The sequence below is a fragment of the Fundulus heteroclitus genome, chromosome 9, assembly GCF_011125445.2.
Source record: "Fundulus heteroclitus isolate FHET01 chromosome 9, MU-UCD_Fhet_4.1, whole genome shotgun sequence".
Lineage (NCBI taxonomy): Eukaryota > Metazoa > Chordata > Actinopteri > Cyprinodontiformes > Fundulidae > Fundulus > Fundulus heteroclitus.
The window spans coordinates 31,127,664-31,141,118 of NC_046369.1; the positions used below are offsets into that span (position 1 = coordinate 31,127,664).

The following is a 13,455-nucleotide window of genomic DNA, read 5'->3' on the forward strand; positions in this document are numbered from 1 at the left end:
ATGACCGAGAACCACAACACACATGTCAGAGTTAAGGTGGAGAAGTTTAAAGGAGGGTGGGATTGTAAAACAACATCCTGAGCTTTGTGCATCTCAAGGCAAAAGCAAAAGAAAAAAAAAAAAAAAACTATCAAGACTCCACTGACAGTCAGGGCAAGAAGAGCATTGATAACAGAAGTAGGAATGTGGCTTTAACCTCCTGAGAACCAAAGAAAAAAAGTGTCTTACAATTTCTTTTTTTTTTTTTGTGATTTCCCATGTATTTGGACTTAAAAAAACATATTACAATTTAAATTGTTTTAAATATATTTTTTATTTTAATTTTATAGCATGTCCACTGTGGAGGACAACAGGACGATCTGCATGGGAAAATAGAACAGGCTTTAGAAAATAAAAAAATGAAAAAAGATTGTCTTGAAAGTGATATTTACCTAAGAACTTTGACATTTGATAAAAACAAATAAAATTATGTAACATTCTCTGTTGTTTGTTGCTTGCAACAGCAAAAATACATGTATTTAGTTCAACAATAGGAGGTTAAAGATCCATGGCTCAAATGGGAGAACCTGTTGACAGGACCACTGTTGGTCACACACTACATAAATCTGGCTTTTATAGACAACTAAAATTATTGAACTGTTGATAGGGAGCAAAAACCATTCCCATCTTTGGTTTGCCACAAGCTATGCAGGGGACTGAGATGACACTGAAATAGAACTTTTTGGCTTAAATGCAAAAATACTATGTATTGCAGAAAGCTTTTTTGTGTGCCTCAGTTATATTGACAGATAATGCTAAGTATGTTTGTGCATAATTGAGTTAATTGATTTCTCTCATTTAATTTGAATCCGTGCTATGAAAATATTTTGTTGTTTTATCAAAACTGTTTGTTGACAAAAATGAGAGGGAAGTAGGGTGGGATCTGGAGAGTCGAGAGTTAAGATAAGATAAGATAAGATAAGATAAGATAGGCTTTATTGATCTCACAATGGAGAAATTCACTTGCCACATCGGTTCATACAAGAAGGTGCAGAGTAGGAAAGGCGCATTCAGTTATATACAGTGAATCTTCATACATACAATGGATCAAAAAGGATACAAAAAAATACAAAAAGAAATAGGAATGGGCATATGATGTCTTATTTACATACATAGTGATCTATATGCATATAAACATATATACATACATATATATATATATATATATATATATATATATATATATATATATATATATACATATATATATACACATATACATATATATACACACATATATATATATATATATATATATATATATATATATATATATATATATATATATATATATATATATATATATATATGTATGTATGTATAAATATACCTATACGCCTACATACATACGTACCTACACGTATATATGTGCATATACATTCGTGTATACATTTGTACATACATACATACATACATGTGTACTGACATATGTTCAGGTGGTGATAGCAGCAGAAATCACTACATCAGGATTATTGCATGGGTTGTGGCCCAGTGTATTAATTAGATTATTGCACATTAGTCATTGCACATTAGTTATTATTACTATTGTGGTTACAGTTATAGTGCAGCATTGTATAGTCTGGTAGCAGTAGGAATGAATGACCTGCGGTAGCGCTCCTTTTTACAGACAGGATGTCTAAGTCTGCCACTAAAGGAGCTGCTCAGCTCCTCTACAGTCTGGTGCAGGGGGTGGAAGGTGTTGTCCATGATGGATGTGAACTTGGACAACACCTTCCTCTCAGCCACTTCCTCCGAGAGGAAGAGCTGGAGAAACAGTGACTGGGACAGCAACACAGTCTAACCAAAGAACAGGGAACTTTTAATACATTTATTTACATTGAAAAGTATTAGGGAGCTTAAAAAATATGTGGTCAAATTAATTTAGTAGCAATAACTTTATTTTGTTTGTTATAGTTTCCCCCTCAGTACATGGTATAACGTGTTTGTCAAATGCATATTTTAAGGTCTAAATGCGTTGCTCTTCAGCAGAGGTGATGTGTAAAAAAACTATTTGGACAGTAGGGGTTTAAAATGTTTTTTCTTTTTTTGCCATTTGCAAGAATTATTGAAAATTGATCTTATTCACTTGAAAGCAAGTTCTAAAAAACATGATTTTTTTTTTAGTGTTTTGAGTATGAGAAAAAATCTGATGAAACATGGTATACGGTTTATTATAGGGTACTTTGGATCAAAGTTATCAAAGACACTTCATTTGAACCATTTAGATTTTTTTTATAGAGTCACAAAAAGTAACACCTTGTGTTCCCGGGAAAAAGTGACCATGAAATTTCAATTATAAGCAAAGAAAATTATCCCAACACTGTAGTTGACGTTTTTGCTATGCTCTAAGACCAATGTTTTCATAAATGAACAACTAACAAGAACAATAGCATAAGTTGCAGTGTTTCTTGCAAAAATATGCATTGTGTTTATGGCATGTTGCGCTTGATTTGACATCTCTTGGTGCACACACACTGCACCTCTTCCTCTTATCGCCTCTCTTTCTTGCTGCGAGTAGTCTTGCTTCTTGCTCATGGATCTTTGTTACTAATGTAGCAGAAGTTGGCATTCGGGGAAGGTGTTGCTGTTGTTAAAGCGGGGTGTCAGCATGGCTTTCCTCAACTCCTCTAGAAATAGCCTCCTCTTGAAACATTTCCTGTACTTCCATCCTGTATTTGCCAACCATACCACAAATGCGTTGTAAAAACACACATCTGACACATTGCTTATTCCAGTGACCTGCAAAGGTGCAAAAAGGGGATGCATCGTGCATCAAGGCATCACATCTAACCATCTCATCTAAACCATGTTTGCATATTCAAATAGATAAGACTCACTGTGTTGCACGCACATTTTGTTCTTCAAGAAAACAAAGTTCAAACAAACTGATGATAGAGAAGTAGTACGTGGAAATCTCTACTGACCTCCTTGTGGCTGTCAACTCTGCTTTTGCTCTTATTGTAATCCAGGGTGGCATTGAGTTTCTTGTCCCTGCTGGTGCTCACCGCTGCATCCCTGTGCAGATATGTCGTCAGTGTTAAATGTTTTTATTTTTTATTTTCTTTGGACAGTAGGACACAACGATGAGAGAACAGGTGAAGGCAAATCTGGTGAAAAAAAAAAAACAATCCCTGTTCTGTGTAGCAAGTAAGGTGGGAGGCAGCTTGGGCTTGTTTCTTTCCATTGTCCCCTCCATGGTCAGCTTTTTGGGAGCAGCTCCACACCAAGAGCATAGGAGGTGAAGAAATTATCATATCTTATGCTGTGTTTCTTGACACTTGCAGTCATCTCCACAACCACACATTCCCCTTTGTTCTTTTCAGTATCAATGTCTGCTGGTTTCCCAGTATAAACCTGCATTTTCTAAGCACATAACTTGTGCTGTCATAGCATGTTGCCCATGTATATATGCCATATTTAGATGGCTTCCTTGGCATGAACTTTCAATGCTTGAAAGTTCAGCATCCCCTAAAAGCGACAAGACGCTCATCAACAGTGACGTTAGGACATGGGTTATAGATGAGTGGCAGATACTTGTCCCAAACTTCTCTGATCACTGCCAGTTTGTCTTGTTGACAACAGCCTGGTCTTCTATCCCGCTTGTCAACGCAAATCACCCGTGACAGGATTGGGAATTTTTGACGTGACATTTTGGAAAAATCGCCGGACCAGACAATGGCTGCTGGGGGACCCAAAGTGGGTGTTTGTGCATGCATGTACGTGTGCTTGGGTGTGTGTGTGTGTGTGTGTGTGTGTCTGTATCCATCTGACAGTGTAAAAACTGAGCTCTATTTTTACAATGATTTTTGTCTCCCCCGTTTATTTCTAACATTAAGAGTGTACGAAAATTTTATAAAACTCACATAGGTCTAACATTATGCAAATCAATCAGAGTTATTTTGAGCGTTCAAATCATCTTTGTGGACAAAGCTGTGGAATCTCAGGTCATTCTGAACAGTTAAACTATAATCTTCAGTGAAATTTGACCGGAGCACAACCTAAGGGCTAAGATGGAATAGTTCGTAAATTAAAGGAGAATAAAAATATTATAGTGGCGGACTTTTACCCATTGGTTTCTATAATCTATTAAAAGTGGGGAAATAGCGCCACTATTCCCACCGACTTAATGATGTGGTCAAGCAGAGTACTGCAGCTTTCCGCGCCTCGTCTGTTGCCATGGTGATGGGTACCACGCTGAAGGTAAACACTCAAAATACAACAATTTAACAACCAGGTGACCAAAAAATACTGCCCTACTCTGTCGAAGTTAAATATATAATTAAAACTTAAATTAAATACGACCCTAATCTTTACAGAATAAAATACCCACGTTGTCTTTTCTTACAATTTTTCACAGTAGTGACGAGAAAGGTAGAAAAACAATATAACTGTCACGAAATGGTTTCAGTCAATCTGACTGAAAACACGATTACGTTTCAACAGCATGTACCATATATGTTAAACGACAAAGACTGTAAGCGGCAGAAGTAAGTCGAGGTGCTGTGCGCGAGTCTACGCGGCAGGGGCGCGTGCGTTTTCTGGAGAACAGCGGCGGGCCGTTTTGGCTCCGGTTCCAACTCCAGTCAGTCTGCCTCCTCAGCCTGCGCAGTCAACCGCCAGCAGCGCCAGCGGGTGCAGGGATATCCCGATGAAAGTCTGGACTCCGCGGAGGTAAGTGCCACCGTTCCACGACCGAAGCCACCCCGTGGCCGTGACATCGCCGTCGACGAGCGCGGTGTGCACTTTTAACAGGCTCGAAGCGACAAAACAGCGACAGCGCAGCTTGCGCCCGTTCAGTAACAGAGACCGGCTGAAGGCCCGGTGACCCACATTCTTATCTAATGCTGCACGCTCGCTAGCTAGCTAGCTTCGGCTAAAACTGGGTTAACTGGCGCACAGCAGGCACATTTCTGCGGACGCGTTAAAGGTACGGGAAATTGTTACGCGTTGAAGTTCTTTACCACTTGTAAAATGTCTCTATTTATGTCAACGCTCTGCTTCGTGTTGTGTGCGTGTCACACATCGCAGTGTTGTATAAACTATGGAGCCATTGTTTTGTTGCCGTAGATGACGTTAGCGCGGTAAGCTAGGTGGTGACAGCAGCCTTCCAGCAGCCTCTTCCCGGTTTTGCCGGCCGGCATCAAGGCATGACCGGGTAGATCTGCTGCACCTATATCGGAAACTTACAGACAGACCATACTTCAGCTAGCTTTGCGTGACCTACTGCATTACCAGCAGTCCGATTTCATAGAAATAGTTACATTTATTCTGTGTTTTAAAGGCATGCCCGTTCAATTAAAATACAGTAACTATTTTTTTCCGGGTTTTGTTTTGTTCTGCAGCATAAAGTCCTACTTGCGTCTGTCCAAAGACAGTTAAATGTTCACGTCCCATGTAGTTGACAGCGCAGCTGTTTGTTGTTCGGTCCTTGAACATCACCTGCTGCTCAAGGACCAAAGAATCATCACCTGCTGATGAATGAGGCGTTCAAGGCCGCACCAAAACTGTATGAGGCCCAAGACCAGTTGATTTTGGACCTCAATTACCTCAGTGTTACTAACCCCCCGCCCCCAAATTCTTGTTACCCAGATTTAAATGTTAATATCATACATTGGTAACATCATGGTAATTATAATTTACAACTGGAACGTTATAATAATATAACACAATACATTAATCGACTTTATACCTTGATGTCATTGTTTGAATGAGGGGAGGGAGAGGGAGTGTGCATGTTTAGAAATGGGCCCTTTTTAGATACTGAAACAGTCCGAATTGCGTCAGAACTAAGAAGTCCCACTGTTTTTTTTTATCAATAAATGCACCAATTATTTAATTATTTTAGTTTAATTTTAAAGGTTGGTGACATGCTTTGGTGCAGAGTTTCTCAATCCTGGTGCTGTTCATGTTTCAGATGCGTTCAGCTGCGCCTAAAAACAGCTAGGCTATGTCTGAAGCTTTTAACCTACAACGACTAAATATTTTACTGGGAAGAAGGTCTTTACAGTTTGATTACACTGATTTCTAAAACGGTCACAAGTTTTGTTTTGCTTAATTGTCACTGATATGTCACTCATGCAAAGAAAAATAATAAGCCTCACTCATAGGGGCCATTAAGCGGCTGCTTAGTTAACTTACGTGTCAGGCACGTGCTGGGTGGGTTAAAAATCATGTGTGTGGGGAAAATGACCAGCTTTAACTATGCCTGCCCTTGAACTAAAGGAAACGCTAAAATATTGTTGGAGATTGACTTTGTGAATAAATACATTAGATATGCCAAGAAGAGTTTAGTTAACCATTTATTACTGGTGTAATTCCTCCCTAAACTCAGAGGAATTTATCACGCGACGGCTACTTTAAAAGCAGAGAAGTCCCTTTGTCACACAGGTTTGTTTGTGTCAGACTGACATTTTTATGAGAGCTAAGGGTATCTTCTTGTTCTTAAAGACATAACAAGTCTGACTTTATGACTTTGTCAGCTGTTATTTCTTGGTAGTCAAGAAAAATGGGGGGAAAAAACAGTATTATCTATTTAACAACAAGTCAACCATTCAGTGCTAGAGAAGCATTGTTCAAATTAACAGTTAAAGTCTGCTCCATTGTGTGTAGGTCCTTGTTCAGTTTCTCATTTTCACACAATTTAAGTGGTTAATATTTAAGTGGGTTAATAACTTCTCTAAAATGTGACATCACGGCGATGTAAAAACACAAACATGTCTGATGGATTGCTATTTCTCACTGTTGACATCAGGAAACCCCTTCCATGTATCTTAAGATCAAGAGACTGTGGTAAACAAGAACAAGCTAATGACAGTGAGGGCTAAAGTAATTTTCAGTTTCTCTTCTGCCTGAACGGGCTACTGTCTTCCTTTAATGAACAAAGCAACTTTGGACACTAGTGTTTCAAGCTTGCTTTACCTGATTCCTAGTTATTCCACTTATCAAATAACAATATAACCATTTTTTAAAGCAAGCCACAGTAATAAAAGTTTATTTTACCTCTTAGGAATCCTTTGGGTTAAAGGAATACTATAAAGGTCATTACAAAAGTTGTGAACTACTGTATCTGTAATTTTGTACTTTCAAACACTGAATCACAGCATCTGAGGCGGCTGTTGCAAACATTGCCATACGGTAACCCTCGAGGTGTTTTATTGTAAAAGGTTTTGTCCGGGAAGCCGATTAGCTCTGAATGCCGCTCAGAGAGATGCGTGTGAAGAACGTCGGGGACTCGGAGCCGTTTTTCTGTTTCTGGGGTGCCGCTGGAGGCTCAGGATGGCCCAGATGTTTTCCTTCTGATTCAGTAATACCAGCGCCTCTGCACTGATTGCCGTATGAAGGCCTTGCAAGTCTGGAGAAAACTGACTACAACAAGCAGTCATGAGGCGAAGGAGCTGGCCATTTAATAATCAGCGAATAGCACTGGTGGTTGCAGGGGTGCTCAGTCTGGGCTAATTAAGCTGTTTGGATCTAATTCGTCATGCGCTGTGACAGAGTTGCTATTCATCCATGTTTCATTGTGTTCTATTTTTGCCTCACAATCTGTCGTTGTGGAAAATAATGAATACGAATCTGAGAAGGATGTTGACTGAGTCACCACAGCCTTCGAAATGTTCACCCCGCCTGAAGAAGCGGCAGAGGCTATCGGCTTTTCATGATCACATGCACCGAGAAAAAAAAAAAAATGTTGATAGTCACGAATAACTAGTATTGCTTGTCTGTTTCAGCTGCTGATGAGTTTTGCTTTTGTTATGCTCTCCTGAGGTTCACATGATCGCAGTTTGCATAATTGGACGTTGGAGCTGACGGCTTCCGCTTCCCGATCGCGTGAGCTGCTTTAGAGGGAGCAGAATCCTGAATCTATATCTCGCAGAAATAATTCAACATCATGCCTTTTTAGAATGACGCAAAGTGTTAACGGCAGGAGTGAAACTGACTTAAAGAAGCACCCCGAGGAGGCATACACACAGGCAAACACATGAACAATATAAATCGTGCCACTGCTTGATGTTATTGATTATTTCCTCCTTTTCAAGTCAGGTTGTTGTTGCGTTTTATGACATGTTATTTTGTCCTTAGTCAACTGAGGGATTAGCTGCACTTTGTGACACAGTGTTAGCATCACCCTTGTACTGGGCTTACCTTGTGTTATCTTTGTACTCCCTCTAACCAGCATGACAACAAAGTGAACTTAACCTTGAACTTTCCCCCTGGGATCATTAAAGTATGGCTGAACTTTGAGACATGGCACTGTTAACAGAGCCGGTATAGTCAACTGTGGACGTTTCATTGTTTTTGGCCGTCTACTTATTGTTCCTCCGATGTTTACGGAGATGCCCAGTAAATGTCATGCTGGTTGTGTCATGGCTAGTCACACTTTTGCTTTGCCCATATTGCCTAGAGGTTTAGACAGCAGCATTTTAATTTACTGAGTAATGCAATTTGCATTCGTTTGTAGGGTTTGTCATGTTTAACTGGGATTACATTTAAAGGAAGAAATAGTATTACAGTAAACTAGAGCTCCCTTCTGCCAGGCTGAGACAGTTAGGAGTTAAAGAAAATAAAAAAAATACAGATTTAGATGTAAGATGATTTTCATTCAACCAAGAGGTTTGTCTCTAACTAGAAATAAAATACACAGTTTAATACAAAGTCAGTTTTTATGTACAAACAAATTTACATGTCAGACATAATTTATTCCCTAGTTTATAATTAATGGGAAAGCCATGACTGGTAGCTTTCAAGAGCTTTTTATAATTGCTGAAAATCTTTCTTCATATTTCTTCTGGTATTTTCGACCATTAATCTTTTGTGATGAGCTCCTAAGTGTTTGATGACGGTAAGCCTCCTTGCCATCACCCCAATGGATTCTCTTTTAAAATTCAATTTGGGACAGTGGCCTTCATGTTTCTTCTGACTTCATGAGAAACATGTTGCTTTTAAGTCTGAATCTGTCAGTGGTATGCATACTTTTGAGCTTTACTATCTCTGATCAGAAGACATTTGTTGAATTTATATCAGTCTTCCTATTGTGTGTCTACCTTCTCCAAAATGCATGGGGGTAAGAGATCGTGCTCTTGCTAAGGTGAGGGTAGGGAACACACCCAGAGTCTTTTATTTACAGTTAGAAATGCTAACTATGCTTATTGTACTGGTTGCCATTATTCTTCCATTAGTAATTACACAGTTTAAAATATTGACTATTACTAATTTTGTCTGTATTTTCCATATTTAAAAAAACTTTACATTGAATGTTCTCGCACACATGGTGGGGTGTCTCTCTGGCCACATTTTAGTGACTGCTCAGGATGGGAAGGCTTGAATAAAAATGTTTTGAAAGCGGATTCTCTTAGAGATAAATCAGAATTGAGTTTGAGTTAAGTTTATATCTGCAGGTCAAAGATTGACAAAAAAAAAAAAACGGAAATGTGCCGCAAAACTGTTAAACTCAGGTAAGACCTAATCAGGCAGCATATGTTAGTCTCTGCGTCTTGGGTTTTAAAAAGAAATGGCAAAAGTTGAAATTGGACAGTTACTAGACCAACCTAGTTTTTTAAAATGGAAGAGTTGGAGTCAAAAACAGTCATTCTCACTACCGTGTCTGCTGCTTCACCTGTTGCAATATAGCAACCAAAAAACCCAACAGATACAGCACTGACAGTGCAAAGAAATAAATAGCAATATACAAAACTAAATCAGAGGTGGGACCAAGTCACTGTTTTGCAAGTCCCAAGTAAATCTCAAGTCTTTATCCTCAAGTCCCGAGTCAAGTCTCAAGTACAGACAGCCAAGGCCTCAAATTAAAACAGGTATTTCTCAAGTGAAGTCCCAATTATGAACTTTCTCATTTCAAGTTGTTTTCTAGTCTTTAACAATATTGAAACACATGTTAAATCTAAATAACAGTGCATGTGTTCTTTTTAAATCAGTATTTGTCTCAAAACGTGATTAAACCAGTGCAACTGACCTTACAAAACAGTAAAATTAAACTTAGCTTTAAGAACAGTCCTCCTTTGAACCATATTATTCTAGGATATTCAGTGGAAAATGCAACAGCACAACTTCATATTCAGACTTAGAGTTAAATATCAAGTCTTTTGAAGCAAACAGGTTCAAGTCCAATTCAAGTCTCGAGTTTCTGAACACTTTTTCAAGTCATAAAGCCTAAAGTCATAAGATCAATGACTCGAGTCCAAATCATGTGACTCCATTCCCCACTTCTGAAATAAATAATTTACAAATATACCTTTTTTGTTTTCCATTTATATTTTTTCACACTAGCACCCTTTATTGAACAGTGACCTGACAGGAAAGAGGGAGAGGAGTAAAGAAGACATGCAGCAAGTGGCTCGAGACTATGAATCAAACCCAGGACAACCGGGTTGAGCAATATAGCCTCTGCTCATGGTGTGCCTGCTTTACCAACTGAGCCACATAGCGCCCCATTTTCCAAAAGTCGATTAGAAAATGTATTGCTTTCACAGAGCTAGCATCAAATCATAGTATAAATGGTGTTTACTGTAAGATTGTGCCCTGCGTAGCACTATGTGTCATGAATCAGACTTGGACCCAAGATTCTACCACGACAGGTCAGTGACGTTTTAACAAACTTTATTAAAAGACCGTGAGCAGGCGTCGGCTCTCTGGGCGCGCAGCTCACGCTAATGGGCTGGAACTCCCTGGAGGCAGAGAGACAGGTTAGTGACCGGTAACGATAGGCTTTGACAGAGAGATCAAGCCGAATCACTAACCTGACTGAGAGGAGAACCAGGACGTTGAACGGCCGAGAGTCGGGCAGGCTGAGCGGGGCTTTCCAGAGGCGTTTGTCCAGGGGCAGTCCGGGTCCGGTAACGGGGAATCCAATATTCCAGCGGAGGTACAGAGGGGGTAGTCCAGAGAGATTATCCAGGTCCAGATCCAGGTCCAATTTCCACAGGCACAGACAGTTTAAGGGGACAGGCAGGCTCGGTGACGGAGGACAGAATCGGGTCAGACACAGACAGGCAGAATAAGTAACGCTGGAATGCTCTAACAGGTGGCTTGAGACAATCTGGCACTGGAGACTGACTAGGACGGAGCTTATATGCAGCTGGAGACAGGTGGAGCCAGAAGAGGTTGATTGCAAAGGGGTGGATAGTTAACAGGTGTGTTAATTGTCTGTAGGATCAGCTCCAGTGCCAGAATCATTACAGAGCCCCCCCCTCAAGGGCGGATTCCAGACGCCCTAGGCTGGTCAGGATGGGCTCTGTGGAAATCCCTGATGAGAGACTTGTCTAGGATATGACGAGAGGGGACCCACTGGCGCTCCTCCGGTCCATAGCCTTCCCAGTCAATAAGGTACTGGGTACCCCTGCCCCACTTTCGGGACTTCAGGATACGCTTAACAGTGTAAGCAGGGGAACCCTCAACTAACCGGGTGGGAGGAGGGGAGGTGGAGGCGGGAGCAAGGCTTGATGTCTTGACAGGTCTGACACGGGACACATGGAATGTGGGGTGGACCCTCATTGATGGGGGAAGGCGGAGACGGACCGCCACCGGGTTCACCACTTTGGAGATGGAGAATGGCCCGATAAACCGAGGTGCCAACTTCTTGTTCTCCACCTTTAGGGGAAGGTCTCTCGTGGAGAGCCAAACCCTATCTCCCACCTGGTATTGTGGGGCTGGTACCCGCCGACGGTTGGCGGCCCGGGCCTGGACCTGGGAGGAAGCAATGATGGCTCTCCTAGCCCTTCTCCAGGCCCGCTGGCACCTCAGGGCAGACAAACGGGCAGACGGAACCCGGGACTCCACCTCCTCAGTGGAGAACACCGGCGGTTGGAAACCGTACACCACATAAAATGGGGAGAGACCGGTGGAGCTGGAGGGTGACACGTTAATGGCGTGCTCCACCCAAGGCAGGTTCTGAGCCCATTTAGTGGGGTCAGAATGGCAAAAGAGACGGAGCTTGGTCTCGACCTCTTGGTTTACTCTCTCCGTTTGGCCGTCCGTTTGGGGGTGGAATCCAGAGGAGAGGCTCACGGAAATGCCCAGCATGGCACAAAACTCCCGCCAATATCGGGCTACAAACTGAGGACCTCTGTCTGATACGATGTCAGCCGGCAGACCATGCAATCTAAAGACCTCCTTTGCCAGGATTAACCCCATTTCCTTGGCGGAGGGAAGCTTAGGTAATGGGACCAGATGGACCATCTTAGAGAACCGATCCACAATTGTGAGGATTACTGTGTTGCCATCAGAGGGTGGAAGGCCAGTGACAAAGTCCATGGAAAGGCAGGACCACGGCCGGGAAGGGACAGGTAGAGAACGGAGCAGACCGGCTGGGGGGCGACGGGGAACTTTAGCCTGGTTACAGAGGGAGCAGGCAGAGACGAACTCTCTGACATCCTTGGTCAAGGAAGACCACCAGAACTGGGACCGGACTAGGCGAAGGGTCTTAGTGATGCCAGGATGGCCATACAAGCGGGAACAATGACAAAAGTCGAGAACCCTTTGTCTAAGATGGTCTGGGACAAAGAGTCTGTCCTTAGGGCAGGCTTCGGGGATCTGAGTGGATTCTATGGCCTCCTTGATCTCCCTCTCGAGGCCGAGGCGGGTGGCGGCACATCTCACAGAGTCTGGCAGAATGAACCCTTGTTCCTGGTTGTGATCCTCCTCCTTGGCCTCGAACATCCTGGATAAGCTATCAGGTTTCACATTCTTGGAGCCTGGCCTGTAGGAGAGGGAGAAGTTAAACCGGCCGAAGAACAGGGCCCACCTAGCTTGCCTGGGGTTGAGCCTCTTAGCAGTCTTCAGGTACTCCAAGTTCCGGTGGTCCGTCCAAACCAGGAACGGGAGTTTGGAGCCCTCGAGCCAGTGCCTCCATTCCTCGAGCGCCAGTTTAACTGCCAGAAGTTCCCGGTTGCCCACATCGTAATTGCGCTCGGAAATTGATAGCTTTCTAGAAAAAAAAGCACAGGGGTGAATGCGGTTATCACTGGACTCCTGGCTGAGAACGGCCCCAACCCCAGAACTAGAGGCATCAACCTCCACAATAAATTGTCTCTCTGGGTCGGGGGTAACGAGGACCGGGGCAGTGGTGAACAGTTCCTTCAGATATTTGAAAGCCTTGTCTGCCTCTTCGTTCCAAGCAAACTTGGTTTTGCTAGAGGTGAGGACGTGGAGAGGAGAAGCGACTTTACTGTAATTGCGGATGAATCTTCTGTAAAAATTAGCGAACCCCAGAAACCTCTGGAGCTGCTTACGGTCAACCGGGGTGGGCCACTCTGTGACGGCTCGGACCTTGGCTGGGTCCATGGACATCTGACCAGGGGACAATATGTAACCGAGGAAAGAGGTGGAGGTTGTATGAAACTCGCACTTCTCAGCTTTGACATAAAGCTGGTTCTGCAGAAGGCGAAGAAGAACGGAGCGGACATG

The 13,455-nt window shown here is 42.3% G+C and overlaps 1 protein-coding gene across 4 annotated transcripts in view; it reads left to right on the forward strand.

Annotated features, from left to right (window-relative positions):
• Positions 1-4,433: 4,433 nt before the first annotated feature.
• Positions 4,434-13,455, forward strand: part of clocka (clock circadian regulator a) — a 36,040-nt gene continuing 27,018 nt past the window's right edge. The window contains exon 1 of one of the 4 annotated variants that reach the window (XM_021312201.2): positions 4,434-4,710. The gene's annotated coding sequence lies outside the window, so the exon portion shown is untranslated. Of the gene's footprint in view, positions 4,711-4,865; positions 4,967-13,455 lie in introns of those variants that run through there. The other 3 variants (XM_021312200.2, XM_012855378.3, XM_012855379.3) reach the window with 3 other exon arrangements.